The sequence below is a fragment of the Heliangelus exortis genome, chromosome 1 (genome assembly GCF_036169615.1).
Source record: "Heliangelus exortis chromosome 1, bHelExo1.hap1, whole genome shotgun sequence".
NCBI lineage: Eukaryota > Metazoa > Chordata > Aves > Apodiformes > Trochilidae > Heliangelus > Heliangelus exortis.
The window spans coordinates 159,147,022-159,163,096 of NC_092422.1; the positions used below are offsets into that span (position 1 = coordinate 159,147,022).

General features: G+C 42.2%; 1 protein-coding gene and 1 long non-coding RNA gene across 4 annotated transcripts in view; both read left to right on the forward strand.

Moving 5' to 3' along the window:
- Nucleotides 1-16,075, forward strand: part of ETV6 (ETS variant transcription factor 6) — a 135,640-nt gene that overhangs the window by 12,027 nt on the left and 107,538 nt on the right. The gene's annotated exons all lie outside the window — the stretch shown is intronic.
- Nucleotides 11,136-14,228, forward strand: LOC139791279 (uncharacterized). The gene is made up of 3 exons (XR_011723861.1): nt 11,136-11,440; nt 12,097-12,303; nt 13,943-14,228. It is a non-coding gene; the product is annotated as an uncharacterized lncRNA (long non-coding RNA).

Below are 16,075 nucleotides of genomic sequence, written 5' to 3' on the forward strand. Positions count from 1 at the left end.
ATACTGATGGAAGAGAGGGCTGGTTTCCTTCAGTCTGGACTGGAGTTTCCCAGTTCCCTGAACATTTTACATTTGTGGTCCACAGAGCACTCTGTCATATGCAGAACTCTCACTCAGCTGTGTGGACCTTGGCCTCCTTTTTGTTGAAAAAGAGGGGAAAAGTTCTGTCACTTTCTCCACCTCAATTAAAAAATAAACACAGGTAGGCTTGTGTTGTCAGCATGTGGTTGACATAGTGGTGAATAAAGCTTGAAAGCCATGGATCAAAGACGTCGAGATAGTTCTCAATGATTTGTGTGCAAAGGCTGCTGAGCAGCTGACCTGGAGTAGGACTGGTTTTAGAACATGGTTAACTTTAAGTACTACAGTGAGAACATGCGTATTTAAATTTTCCTCTTCTAATGAGGGAAAAACCTCAACAAACCTCAAAATTAATTAAGGGAATTAATCAGTAAGAGGTGGTTAGAATGGTAACTTTTGGAGATGGAGGAAGTTCCATTTTTTGATTGCTTTCCATGTAACACCTATGAAACTGAGCCAGTATGAACAGTTTTGGCTGGCTAGCAAAAGTTTTCTTGCTCACTGTTCAAACTTCTCACTGGCAAACATGAATGCCTTGGTTTGGTGTCCACAATTCTGGAAATAAAATAATTACATATGCTTCAAAGCAGAATTTGGGGTTTTTTTGGAAAAATTTTACCTGTGGGTCTTCTGAGAAAACTTTTTATTAGTCTTTCAAGACTTACTGACCTTAAAGAATTTTGAGTCCACTTCAGGGTTTGAGCTTCTGTCTTGATTTCTACCAGAGCTCCCAGATTATGCTGCTCTCAGCTCATCCACATAACAGCCAGGTACCCAGAGGTTTAAAGATGTTTGACGTGGCTGCAAGATGTAAGCTTTGAGGTAGGGTGGCTCTCCATGCCTATGCAGATAGGGAGCTGTCTGAACCAAACAGAGAGCTGTGATCTAGATTTCTATACACCTACTCTCAGCTGTGGGACTGGAGGTTGGTGGAGGAAAGAAAACAGGAGCCAGGGAAGTAGGGTGGGATTGAGAGTGAAGGAACTAAAGTGAGAGGAGGGAGGAGTTTGTCATGGCAGCAACTGCAGGCAGCTGCTCTCATGGAAGACTCCTGTGGAAATCATAAAAATTTGCTCTAGAAGGTCATGAGAGGCAGAGGCAGGGAAAAGCTGAGTTTGGAAGTGTTAGTTCTCATCATATGGAAACAGGAAGGATCAGAGGAAAGCGTCTAGCAGTTACAAGTGGGGCAAGCAGTTACAAGTTACAAGTAAGTTTCACAAAACTTACTCTGAGGTTACAAACTTACTGCTAGGAGTTGTAATTAGGGCCAAACAGGCAGTTAGCTTCATAGTAGATTGATCTATTCAGGACCATTAATTGCAAAGATAGAGCTGTGGTCAGTCCTTGGGTCAGAAAGCCCCTACCTAACCTGAGGATGGCTGGGAGACTGTGCAAGGGAGAGTTTATTCCTCGTGCTCTTTCTCTGAGCATTTCCTGCTGGGCATTGCAGGAGATGCAGTGTTAGCTTAGGCAGACTTGACACCTGACCAGAACAACTGTGTTTTCACATTTTGATTCAGGGCTTTCATTCTATGGTTCTGGACTCTACGGATGCCTCTGACTGGTGGAAAAATAACAGTTTAGAAAACCTCTCATGTGAATCATAGAATCAGACCTCCTCCTGTGTTTCTTCCTCTTTTGCTGTTACCTCAGCAGTGGTAACCTGACCATCTGAAACTGGGGAGGTGAGTGTTCTTCAGATTATGAAGGACTTCTCAGTGAATTTTTTTCAGGAAAATTCTTGGGGATTTTCCTATCCTTGACTCTTCTCTTCTTTGGTCATGCCATTTGTTGGCACAAAGTGCCCTGACCTATTTTATTGCTCTAGGTTTTTCCCAAGATTTGGCTGAGAGAGGGTGGAAAAATAGTTATATTCTTAGATAATTCAGATGCAGTGTGTTGTGTCAGCTGCACCTCTTCTGATGGCTGATAAGAGACAAGTGATCACAGTTCCTTGCACGAGGATGCATTTGTTTGGATGGCACAAACACACAACCCCATGACTGTGTGGCTGATGAACAGGTTTTATACAATATAAGAGCAATTCCAATGTTTCCATTAATTTATTCCACCAGCCTGCCTGGAGCCTGCTTTGGAGTGGCTATCTTGATTTGATTGTCCAATCTCTTTGGACTCTTCAGGTTCCTAATAGCTGAGAAAATTGAGGAAGAATTATTGTTTACTGAGTGCCTGGACTTCATTTTACTATACATAATGATTAAGAAATCAGTAAGCTGGCAGACAGGACTTGCTTGTGGGACTCTCTGTACACCAAATGCTTTCTTTCAGTGCAAGTTGAGCTGTTTCTCAAACCATGCTTGTCCTGTGCTAATGCAGTTAGTGAACTTTCTACTGAACTAGAAAAGCAAGCTGGCTACAAGAAAAAAAAACAAGCAACCCCCCTGAAAATGCTTTGCCAATCCCCACACCTAGAATCGTGTCCTGCAGCAGATACCGCAGCAGCTTGCTCTCACATGGTGTGTATTTGCCTGTCTTTAGGCTGAACTTAGTTGTGATGTCTGTGCTGCACAATCTGCTCACCTTTAACTGTCTCCTGAGGTCCTGACCACCAGCTTGGACTGTCCTTCTGGGGGCAGGCTCTTACTTTGCTGTTTCCAAGGGCTGGCTATACAGCCTGAATGTCTGGAGACATTATACCTGCTACCAACACATTAAAACAAATTCAGAAATTTCCAAAAGGTGCTGATAGCTTGAAGAAATTATATTTTCCCAGTGTTAAACACAAATAAGTTAATCTTAACATTCTATATAAAAATGAGTTAAAGTATGTCAGTGCAGCACATGCAGAATCTGGATGCACCCTCTCCTAACTCAGTGTTAAACTATAGCAATAACTAGATCCTAGGACCAAGGACTACATTGTTTTCCCTGGTTTTGTAGATAATATTTATCTTTTTACTGATAACCTATCTGTTCACATTCAACTGTTAAAATCCTGAATTTGAATCCTCTCAGGCTTTGGGTAAAAATATGGTTCCTGGTGCTGCAGGACTGGGTGCTGGTATATCATCTGTGGACAGATGAAGAGGTAACAATGCAATCTTGAATGCAGCCTCATTTTAAGCTGATTGAATCAGGGTGAAATTTTCTCATGCCTGCCTTTTCCTGTGCTCAGCTTGCCCCTTTCTCACATTTCCAGATGGGTAGCCTGTTCATTCATGCAGTTGCTGTGCCATGTTTTCCTTCAGCTTTGTACCTCAAATTTTACCTTGCCTTTCACCTGTTGGGAAGCCACAATCCTTGAAAATGGTGGTAGCTTTTAGGCTACTGTGAAAACACAACCCTTGGAGGTTGCAAAGTCTGTTCTTCAAGTCACTGAAATAGGAGCTAAATTATATGCCTGGTTTTAGGAAGCAGCAGTATTCTATCTGATCTTGTCATTCCAGTGGAAAAAAAGGCAGAGGGTTTGATAATCTATATGGCAGCACAGTGGTAAATGTAGAGTGATTTATACCATTAATGGGAAGTACTTCAAGTTTGATTTCTTAACAGTGTGCCAGATGAAAGGATAATCTTAGCCTGTTTGACTTCCCATTGCTGCTGGCTTGCATAGCATCCGCCTAAAAGGAAAAAGTGCACACATCCCAGTGTGCAAAAGTGGCAGGCTGCTTGCATGGCTGGGTCATTAACTTCATTCCCCGCCATCTCAGGTCTTGCTGCCATCCATTGTTAATTACTCTGACTGTGGCCTCAGTAAGAAGTCCTTGAAAGCCAAACATTTTTCCAGACACTAGTCTTCTGTATTGAGATGTTTGTTTCTTCTGTGGGTCACTGGTATCTAGTCTCCTCCTGGTTTACCTCTTACTTGTAGATTCTTGTGATTGCCCTTTTCACAGGTTGAGGGTGTTCTCCCTAAGCTCTGCCCTAACCATCTGTTGGTGTTTTTGTCAGGCAATGGTATAAGCCATTTTCTTTTTAAGTGCAAAGCCATTTTCTTTTTAAGTGCAGTGGGAATTGGCACCCTGAGAGGTGAGGCTTTTTAAGCATAATATGAAGGAGAGTTTTGCTCAAGATATGGTGAGGCAAGTGAAATTTGGAACTTGGGCAGGGGCCCTGGGTTTTCATCCCATGTTGAACCTGGTGTTTTCTGAATTCTTCTACTGTGTGTCTGTATAATGCTGTCACACCATCTTTCCCTGTGTCTGGCAGCATCTCTTGTGAAGGAATTTTTACCCCTATACAGCTTCAGGCTAAAGTGAAGCTGGTTATTTCTGCACAGATTTTTAACTGTTCTTTAAAGGCTCTATTGTTATTTTGCCGAAGAAGTAGTTTGATGAGACTCTTAATTCAAGATAAAGTGGTAGCACCCTGAAAGATGTTGTCCCACCCTTCCCCTTCCTCTTTCCGTGGGCTGGCAGAAATGCTTGGGCGGACGTGTGCTTGACAGGGCAGCAGATCTGGATTAAAATGGACACCTTGTGCTAGAGCAGGGCAGAAGCATGGTGTGGAGGTGGGAATGAGCAGCTAGGATCATGAGGAGGGCAGGGCACATTATTTCAGTGGTGGTGATAGTTGATCTGGGATTAAAGCATTGATGAAACGCAGAATAAAGCCTTGGCCAGGTCTGTGTTACCTGACATCAAAACCAAAGCTTTTGAAGATTCATGCCTACTTTTTTTACATGGAGTGTCCCTTTAGGCTAAAGGAAAAATGGTCACTGGTTTAGGAAAACATGGTGGTTCTTGATCTGAGAAGCCATCTCTACTTATGCCAGCAGACACCAAGCATCTGAGGCATCATGGAGTGCTCATGTAATGTGAAAGGTAGAGCTGTTGCCTGGAGGTATGAGTGAGCCTTCTGGTATCAGTGTGAGGTCCTGCTGCTGTCCTCTGCAGATTTCCAGCAGTGCTATGGCTTGTAGAGGAACACTGCTTTAGTAGATGGAGTTACTTGCACATATTGAGTCTTCTGAGATAGACTGAGAGCACTAAATGCCAACCCCCCTGTTTTGATTGCAAATTTGTGCTGTTCCATACTGCGGGTGCTGACAGTCTGGACCTGTTTAACCATGCAACAAAGCATGATGCCTCTCTGGGTCAGGGGAGGAAGTTTGTCCCATGTGCCTTACCTAGAGTTAATTTCAGAATTTCAATTATCTGTTAAAATTGTGTTCTCAATACCTGCAAACATGGAAATTATACCTTCACTCCAGAAATACTAGCTCTTTATGAGCCATGCAGCTTGCCTGGGAACTTGGTATATATGCCCTGCATCAGATTTGGTGTGAAAGATATTTGTGGCATCCTTTCTGTAGAAAACTAGGCCAGCTCAGAGATTTTTTCTTTCTTTTTTTTTTTTTTTTTTTTAAATTTGTCTTATATGCTGCCCTTGCAACATGTTTATAAAAATACACCAACCTGGTGCATATACATTATTCTGGACAGGGAAGATAGACTTGCATTAAAGGTACTGTATGGAGAAGCAGGAGGTTTTAGTTCAGTGCCTCCTGCCACTCCATTCTCTGTGCCCCTGAAGTCATTTAATGCAATAGTCCCTCCATAAATCGTAAACACCTAGAAAAATGGAGTTGGATCACGGGTGGAAACTGCTTGTGCCTCTGTAATAGAAATAATTAATAATGATCTTGCCATAGCTCTTGCTGAGATGATAAATGTTGCAGGATTACTGGCAGTATGACCCATGGCTTAATAGTACCAAGGTATGATTTTGGGTAGTTCACTCCTTTTTTGTTTGTTTGTTTTTTGTTTTGTGTGGGTTTTGTTTTTTGTTTTTTTTTAAAAAAGACCTTATTTTTGAAACTCTTACCTGAAGAACTCCTAAAGAGACAAGTTTGGTGGCTGATGTCTAAAAGGGGGCTTGAATCATGGCTACTTAAAATTTGATGAAAATTAATACTAAAATCTGTACAGTGTAGAACTCCTGAGCTCTCAGTTTGGCATTACCCCAATGTTGGTGAGTTGTGTAGATTTTAATGAAATGTCTCCTTTGGGTCAATGGCAGCTTTGATAATGATTTTGGTGAAGACATGGGAAATTGTTTTCCCTCCTTCCAGGTTACTTGAAAAACTATAAGCTTTCGCAGCTAAAGGAGGAAAGAAATAATTATTCAAGACCCAAGTATTCACCAGAGATTGTAAGACAGTCATGTTTTACTGTCCCTGATCTCTGTGCTCCATTGAGTTCAAGAGGGTTTGGTGGAAGCTAACCCTCTTTGTAATGATAATTGAGCAAGAGATAACTGATAAAAAAAAAGTTGTCATTAGTCAGTGGCACTGGCCATAATGAAAGCTGGTCAAGAGACAGATATTGTCACACAGTTAACATCATTATTTTTAAATCATTATCTGAAAGTTCAAAGCGGAAGAAAGTGTCTTTGGCTTCAAAAAGCCACCAAACACTTAGAATTCTAGTCAGATTTCTAGATAAATTAAGAACAAGATGAGTTTTGTCTCTTTTTTTGTTAAATTACTATTAATTTTTATTCTGAGTTATTCTCATACAAAGCAGAATGATTCAGCATTTCAGAACTCTATTCTTTTTTTTTCCCTGATTCAGCCTGAGGAAGTTCACTGAAACACCACCTTTCCCTCAGAATACAGACAACGTGTTTTCTAAGAATGATAATTTCTGATTAGCAGATGGTGGCACTGACAGCAGTAAAAATGGAAAATGATGGTATGAAGCAGCACTTTTTGCTTTTCTTTCTCCCTCTCTTTTTTTTTTTTTTTTTTTTTTTCCTCCTTCCTATTTAAGGACAGAAGAGCCAGTTAAGTAATGAATGGAGCTGATGACATCTCTTTAATCAGTGTTTTACCCATGACACCTACATGACAGGCAGATGACAAACCCTGTTCTTTTGTTTTGGTGTCTTTTGGTTTTTTTTTTGATCAGCCTACCCAGGTACCTGTCCATATCCCTTTTCCAGTCTCAGCTAACACTGTTGACCACCTGAAATTGTGCAGGCACTGTATCTTTTGAGCCTGTTTGATGTCTCTGTCTCACTGGCAAGCTGGCTGGGGAGGGGGCCAACCCTGTGACCATTCTTGCTCCCCGACAGTGGGCAGCACTGATGTTGTTGCTTCTCTCTGTAGCAGTGAGAGGTGACTTGCTGTCTGATTACCTGTCTTCTTGATGCACCAGCTCAAGACTTTGCAGCTTGAGGCTCAACAGATTTTAAGGCTGACCTTGCCCTGGATGAGTCTCTCACATTCTTTGATGTGTGTGCACTATTGATGGGAGAGGAAGAATGCAGGGATACTGGCTGGCTGTGATACAAAACTGATTTCCACTGCTCTGTCTCTGTGCATCAGATGGAGAAATCTTTTTTCTTCCAAGCCCCTGCTTTACTTTCAAGTGGGGAAACTAATTTGACTCATGTACTGAGGAAGGGTTTGTATTCCCACCACTCCCTGCAAAATGTAAAACATTCAGAACGTCTCTGAAAAGTATGAAATTGGTGCAGGAGGTACTTCATTAGTTTGGTTGACTGCTATCCATGCATCTTCATCTGGCTATTATTTTATTATCCATTCCTGTGCGTACTATGATTGGAAGAAATCTCAATTTATTGTTAAATTTTAGATTTCATTAAAGTGCCTGTCTGTCTTGGTTTTGTCTTACCCCATCTCAGAAATGTGATGTCCTCTTTCTTCTAAATTTTGGAGCTGCCCTTGCAGGGCTTGTGCAAGTTTCTGAGAGTCATTTTTTTGGATCCATCCTTGAATTGGATCAGCTCAAGCAATGCTATTTGCAACTTTGGCTCGGGACAAGTACAGCAGAGAAGGAAAGGTGCATGTTTAGTGTGGGAGAATGTTTTCAGCCCTGTAAATAATAATATCCAAGTCTTTGCAGGTCACTTCTTTCTTTACTCTTCCTTTACTCCCAAAGATTGTTTCTGCATGTTTTACTGGCAAGATGAGGTTTCCTTTGGAAGTTGGTGCCAATTTGAGCTTTGCTCAGAGGCTTTACAAAAAGGTGGTTGAAGTGCTGGAGGAGAGAGCTCCCTTTGAGCATCTGCCCTTGCCTGTGGGGTATCCCTGTGAAAACTGGTGGTTCTTAAATGCCTTGAGAAAGGTCTGGGAAAAAGGTTCCTGGAAGAGTTTTCTTTCCCTGGGGGACCTCTGAGGAATTTTGCTTGCACTTGTAGCCACTTTGTGGTGAGTACAAATGCACCTTGCTCCGAGCTTCTTGGAACTGGAGCTCGCTTACAAGTCAAGCAGTGTGTTGAGTGTTTTCTTGTACCCCCCCTGACTCCCACAGTCCTGTGGTTGTGGTGGAGTTTTGGTCACCTGTGGTTTGAAGCAGAATTGCTGAGAACTCTGTGTGTGTGTGTGTGTGTGTGTGTGTGTGTGTGTGTGTGTGTGTAGGAATAGCAGATTAGAAAATGAAAGGTTGAGAGGCTCAAACAGCTTCCTGAAAGTGTGGGAGTACGAGCCAGAGAAAGGAAGAGAAATCTTTTTGAAGCTGTATCAGTGCTTTACACGGACAAGAATAGCAGGCAGAGCTGTCTGAGGATAAATGTGGCCACATGGCAAAGCCTTAGTGCTGTAAAAATCACCACTGTTCACTAGCAAAAGAAATTCTTCCAGCACGAGTGCAGTTTTGCCAGACTGGCTGGGTGTACAGTGTCTGCTGCTGCTGGCATAGTTGGGCTGATCAGAGCTTGTGGACACTGGGAGGTCTGCATGTGTCTGTAGCATATATGCTAAAAATTACAGAGGAGGTGTGAGGGAAAACTGGCATCATGGCTTGTGACATACTGTGCCCCTGGGAGCAGAGGTGAGTTAGCTACCTACTCTGCTCTTGCAGATCTGTAAGGTGTAAGAATCATGCCAGGTACTGAGCCATAGTTGCTTGGATTCTTCCCCCAACTCAAATAAGATACTTCCTGAGAAAGACTCCTTGTCTTAAAGCCTGTAGTGCTGGGTATAAGGCATTTAATGGACTGTTGTGGACAGTGGGACAGGCACTGTATCATAGAATCTTTGGAGCTGGAAGCAGCTTCTGGAGATTGTATAGTCTGACCCTTCCTGCTTGAAGCAGCATTGCCCAGAGCACATTACACAGGATGGCATCTAGGTGGGTTTTGAATACCTCCAGAGAAAGAGACAACAGACTCCCTGGACAGCCTCTTTCCAGTGCTCTGTCACACTCACAGTAAAGCTTTTCCTCATGTTTAGATGGAACTTGCTGTGTTCCAGCTTGCACCCATTGCCTCTTGACTTGTGACTGGTACTACTGAAAAGAGTCTGGCTCTATCCTTACACCCACCCTGTAGGTATCTATAGACGTTGACAAGCTCTCCTCTCAGGCATCTTCTCTCTAGGCTAAAGGGTCCCAGCTCTTTCAACCTCTCCGTGTAAGAGAGATGCTCCAATCCCCCCGTCTTTGTTGCCCTCCATTGGAATCTCTCCAGCAGTTTCCCATCTCTCTTGAACTTGGGAGCTCAGAACCTGGACACAGTATTCCAGATGTGGCCTCACTAGGGCAGAACAGAGCAACCAGTAACAACTAGTGCCCTAATTTGCAAGACTTCATTGCCATTTTATTCTGCTCCTGAGTTTCCTTCTCAAAGAGTGTTCCTACCCGTTTCTCATTGGTAGTTTACAGCTCATGATTTTTCCCCAAAAGGTGTTAAAATATTAAAAAGTGAAAATCTGATTGCTTTCTGTATTGGCTTTTACCTGCTTTCCCAAGCCCATACCTTTTTGCCTCTTTGCATCCTCATCTCCTGGATGGCCCAACTATTGTCTGTTGCCTTTTGCTCCTGATCCTTTCTTATGGAACATGTATTCCTAGGTAATGCAGTAATGAAACTTTCCATATGGCACTGTCAGAGGGGGATAGCCCTTCCCTCTTAAGCACCCAAGTAACAGCTGGGGAGACAGGAGCCACCAGCTGTTTTTTCATCCACATTGTTTGGTAAATACCTCAGCTTCTGGTAGGGCTTTAAGGGAAGCAATCCACTGGGTGATAACCAGACCTTGGGTCTGCGGTAGAGTGATGCCCAGCTTTTGTTTCATGTTTCAGCCACTGTTTCCAAAGGCATTACAAAGCAAATCAGAGTAATTTTCTCTCTTTTTCTAATGGGGAAACTGAGGCAGAGGAGCAGTGGTGCAGAAAGAACAGCTGATTTAGCATCTGCCATCCTAAGAATGGAATAGCAACCTGATTTGTTCTAGCCTGGTGCATTGGGCACTTCAACAACACATTTAAGCACATGCTTTATGATAAGCATGGCAATAGCTCCCTTACCACTCCCTCTTTTCAAAGCACCATGAACAGTACTGCTCACTGAATCAAACTGTTTCCACTTATTCCAATCCATTAGCACCACCCAAGCTGTCAGCCTGGAGAAAGCTGTGTTTGCTGGTGTAAAGGATGTCAACATCTGGCCTGTAGAACCTGTCTTATTATGAAGAATGCAGGAGATGGAGCAGAGAGTCATCTTTACAGAGAGGAAGTGCTACCAGTTGGGTTGCAGGAGATGGAGACAAACAAACTTTTGTCCTGACAAGTTGGTCCTTGGATGGAGTTGACTTCAAACTCCTGAGCCTCCAGGTGGGCTCAGAACAGTCACACACAGAAACAGCACAGGGTCACCAAGCAAACACTTTCATACAGCAGCGTAATGACCTCTGTTAGTCATGCCTTGAGCATTTACATGATACAGAACCTCTGTTTAAAAAAAATAACAACCTAAACCAACAGCAAACCCCAGACCAAATGAGCAGTGACTGTTCCTATAAATCTGTTTGGCTGTCTTCAAAGAGAGTTTTAGTCTTCGTAATGGTCGTAGTGTAAAATGTTTCATGATTATGCTAAGAGGCAGACTCAGGTCAGCGTTGGAAGCGCCTTTAATGAACCCCAACGTTTCAAAGCCAACCTGGCTTTTGCAAGAGCCAAGACAATGACCTTTTCCAGGATCTCTGCTCAGGAGCTGTTTGCAGGGTGGTGGGATTACGGTGCCTAGAAAGGGTGTAACTCCATTTGCTGCTTTCCTTCTTCTCATGTATCATGTGAGTGACTGGTGTGGGTTCTTTTGTTTTTTATTCCCTCTGTAGGCCAAGCTCAGTTCAGTATATCCCTCTGGGCATTTTGATCATCTGAGGGTCTTTGCCACTGATTTCAGAAGGATATGATTCAGAACTTTCATCTGGGTTGGATTTTCTCAATGAGGTTGCTTATGAGAGAAGGAGCTTCAGGATCATAACTCAGGAATTTATGTACTTTTGTTTCTTTCCATCTATAGATCTGGAATTTTTGTGAGTGTTACACGCTTAGCATCGAGAATTAATCTATTCTAATTGGAACCAGTGGGAGATTCCATTGCTAATTGCCACTGACATAAGTTCCAACTCATGAATTTGGGATCAAATGTATGTTGTGTAGTTATTGTTATATGCTATATTAAGTGCAATATATATAATGTTATATATATATGTCATAATGTTAAGTGCAATATATGCTGTTGCTTTTACTTTTACTACATTTACTTTTGAATAATGTTATTTTTGTAAAATTAGAGACTACTGTACGCTCTCTGAAGAGTTATCCTGAAGGACTGCTCTGTAGCCTTGTAGGGCTGTGAGGCTTTAACTGTGCTGCTGCCTGTAGAGCATGCAGCAACCCTCAAACATCTGGTTCCATGAAAAGCTAGTAGCAGTGATGGACTGAGGTTGTCTGTGATATTTGAAACATGCAGATAACTTGTTTTTTACTGAGGAGAATTCTGTGAAGGATTAAAGGGAGAAAATTGATGTCTAAAGATACATGAGAGGTAAAGAGGAAGAAATACATGGAAGGAGAAGAGAACTTGGCCACTGCCATAAATGTACTACCAAATTGGGAAGCATTGGGTTAATATCTAATGCCATGGCCAGAAGGGTCAAGAAAGATCTAAATAACATCTGTCTACATAGTGATTTATTAAGTAGTTAAATAATTTATTAAAAAGTTAAATTTATTGCATTTTTAGTAGAAAGCTAGAGCCATAATACAAGGAATATTTTCTTGTTTTTCACTGTCGTCTTAGGGGATACACAGGGCAAATGGAACTGGTGGTTTAGAAAGTGATTTCTCATTTCTCCAACATCTCTGAAAGTCAGGATTAGCAACTAACAGAGTCCAGCTGACAGAAAAGAAAGGAACATCCACTTCACTCTTAGAAACCTGCAATTTGTGTTGCAAATTGAGGAGAAGCACGTATACCAATTTTGAAAGTTTTCCCTAGCTCACCCAGGTAATTGCCATACATGAGATTTGCATCACAAATTTTGCTGTGCTCTCATAACAAAAAAAAGCAGAATTGTGTAAAACCTGTATAGTTGAAGCTTTTGTGATTTAGGCTTGGGTCCTTGTAAACATCTACCAAGACTTTCTGAACCTGCTCTTCATTTTGGCTAAATATAGATTTAGTGTCTTGATGGTTTGAGTGTGAAATAATTGAAAACTTTTATGTTTACAGTGATGATCATGGCTGAAAGACTAAAACAACAACTCTTGATCTGAACATTCCCAAATTTGGAAGTCTGAAATCCACATCTGGTTAGAATTTTTAGATGGAAAGATTTTATCCTTAAAAAAAAATCACTGGTGCCTAGACTTAACTACAAAATAAATCTCTCAGGAAAAACAAAATGTTTGGAGTGATTTTTTTGGAAAAAGTTAATTGCAGTATTTTCACCTTGGTATTCTGAATTGACAGCATTACTTTCATGTTGCTCAAGGTATAAAAGAGGGTAGTACATTAAAGCAAGGTATATATCATGGTTGAAAATTCTTTGAGACTTGGGCCACTTCTCAGTGAGACAGTTAAGGGTTAATAATTTGCTCTGTCTGCTCTTGATGTATAGATGTAGTCTTCACACACCAAGAGCACAGTTCTACAAATGCACATGGATCCCACTGGGTTTGGTAGGATTACTCATATGTCTGCCTGCCTGCAGGCTTGCAGCTCAGTTTTAAATTGTTTTTTTTCATATTTTTTTAGAATCCTTTTTAAAAAAATAGACAGGAATTAAGCAATTTCCTTTGCACAGTGCCTCAGCTAAAGCCCACTGAAGTCATTGGGAAGACTCCCACTGTTTTTTAGTTGGCATTTGAATCTATCCCATATTCCTTATGACCTAGCCTAGTGGGTGTGTGTATGGGGGGGGGGGGGAAGGGGAATATAACCATCTTAGTTCTCCTACTATGGCTATTAAGCTGTAATTTAGTTACCATGGAATAGATTGCCCACATTGCTAGCCACAAAATTATTCTGGAACAAAAATATTTTATTTAAAGAATTGTCTCCGTATGGGTAGTTATTCCAGAATAAAAATTGTGCAAAGGCTTTATCTGCAATAGTTGTGCTACTTGTCTGCTTTCTGTAGGCAAGGGGTTTAAAACGGGGTTGAAAAGCAGCAGTGGTGAATCCCTTTTTATGTCGGCACAGCCTGTCTGCTGCAAATTTTTGCTGAGTTTGTAGTTTTCCTGGTTTATATAACGAAACCCCCAAACCCAAGTGTAGGCAAGCCCTTACTGTGGACTCCAGCCAAACTCCTGATCTGTGTGGGTGGACCTCTGTGCCTGTGACTTCAGTGGGACTCTCTCTATGTGCCCATACCCACCTACACAGATCTGATGGCAGGATTGTGGCCTCAGACTGGCATGAGAGCACAAGCGTTGCCCTTTGTTTAGGGATGAGTGCACAGGGGAGGTGGGGTATGACCCAGGTGGTTCAAAGGACTGGAAGTGTGCTGATCCTTGAGCAAACCTCTACCCACTCTTACGTTTCAGTGGGAGCCCTGTTTATGGAGATGTTGATAAGCAAACTGGAGGAAAAGCTTTATCTGTCATTACTTTTTTGCCACTCAGTAAATGAACTCTCTTTGCAGTGTGTGTATCTGATGAATGGACTTGGAGCAAATTTTGAGGCTGAGATTTTGCAGTTACCACCTTTGATGCCTGAACCCACAGTTTTAACAAGACCTGCAGACATAAGAGCCTTAGGCTGATTTTTCAAAGCTGCTGCATTACTCTTGTCTATTTAGCTGTTCCTTTAACACCCTAACTTTTCTATTAGTGTGAGTACTGTCTAATACACTACACATGGGCACATATACAATATTAATTCCAGACTTCTAACAAGGCAGTTTTTAGAAATTCACCCACATGATGATGTGTTAATTTTAAAGCATCCACTTCAGAAATAAAACAGTTTAACTAAGAAAAAAAAAGGGGGGGGGGGGGGAAGTTTAAAGTTGATTTACTCAGTCTTTTTCTTCAGAGTACATAAATTCATGCACAAATATGGAATTTGCAAGAGGAGATTAGCTAGTGTTTCTCTGACTTTTGTTTTTTAAATTAACCAGATACATGTGGTACATGTTCTTCTATCTCTGTAGCGTTTTTATTACATAGAAATATAACTGGTATTATTTGGCATTTCCCATGAAAGATATAACAATATTTTAAAAAATGTTTTTCCAAAAATGCGGGGACTTCTTTTGTTTACCACAGAGAATCAGCCACTTGGCTGTATTGCTTCCCATCTTAAGGTCTCTTTTGTGAATATCTGTCCTAACAACTGTTGGGTGTCCTCAGCTCTCATCAATTAAAATAGATGTAGAAGCTTATCAGCATGTCACTGGATTGGACTTGGAGAAATCTGGTTGAAGATCTGGTCAGACGTGATGTTCTGGCTGCAATTAATGCAGACTGAAGAGGTGCTGCCCCAAGTACTTATCACCATAGTATCTCCTGCCAACAAAAGGCTCTTATTCACTCAGATTTGTCTCTGGAGTTGTTTCCTAATCCACATGCTGCCAAACTTGGTGATTTGGTCTCTCTTTTTTTTTTTTTTTTTTAATGGTTTAGTGTAGTTTAAATTTTCTTTAAATGGTGAAATTGGTAAGTTGAGATTTCTATAGGACTTATCTCCTACTGATCCTGGGGCTTGCCATGGTCTCCTGAGCCAAGTTTTTCCCTCTACCTAAAGCCTATTTTCTTAGTGGCATCTACATATTGAGGTAAAGGTGTTGATAAAAAGCAAAGAAGTTGAGACCGCAAACTAATCCCATTTTAAAAATAGCAGAGAATCTGTTTTTCCATTATAGGGAAATATGGAAAGCAGATGGTAGAAATTTTTGGCAGTGGGAGCTACTTTGTTTGTTGGTGGAAAAGGGTTTGTTCTGGAGAGGGTGCATGGGCAGGGGGTTTATTCATGTGCTTCGGTGCTGCAGAACCATCCCTGATACATCTTGAGCCACACTCCAGCCAAAGCTGGAAGTGTTTCAGAGAGGCTGTCTAGATGAGGTGTGGAGGTCAGCAGTCTGGCTTCTCAGGTCAGGCTTGTCTAAGCAAAAGCCAGCCCAGACCTCACTCTCTGTGGAGCCCCTGTCTCTGTGTTTTCTTTGTGGCCCCATCACCCTATTTCCTCCTTGGGCTGCAGCACCTTGGAGCAGTGACCGTCCCTGCAGCAGGCTGGGTGGATGCCACCTTTTCCCCAACACACTCACTGTGCTTCAGTGTTCCTGTACATAGCATGGTCATGCACGGGTGATGAGGAGAGGGAGCTGGGCTTCTTTGCTTGGCTCTGCTGTTGGCCAGAGAGACAGATTTGGAAAAATGCTTCCCTTGTTTGTGCTAGTGAGTGCCAGATGAAGATGTGGGCCTCCTCTGGAAGGTGCTTCATGGAGAAGGCGGCAGTGCTGCTGATGCGGTGTGTTGTGGCACGGCTGTACTTGTGTGCCTGAAATTTGCCCAGGACTGTCAAAACCTAGTTGGTGTGAAAGAAGTGTTTACTGGGAGCCCCCACTTTCTCACAAGTGTAGAGGAAAGGAAATCATGTGGGGCTGAAGCCAGTGTGCAGGCGTGGCTGATGGTTGCCTTCCCATCGGCTGAGCATGCTTCCATGTGCCTGGCCTCATCCCACCCTGGGACTGCTGTGAGTATCTCCGGTAGAGGATTTGCCTTGCAACAGAGTCCCCTTGTTCTGTGGATAGGTGGGGTTGAAGAGACTCCTCTCC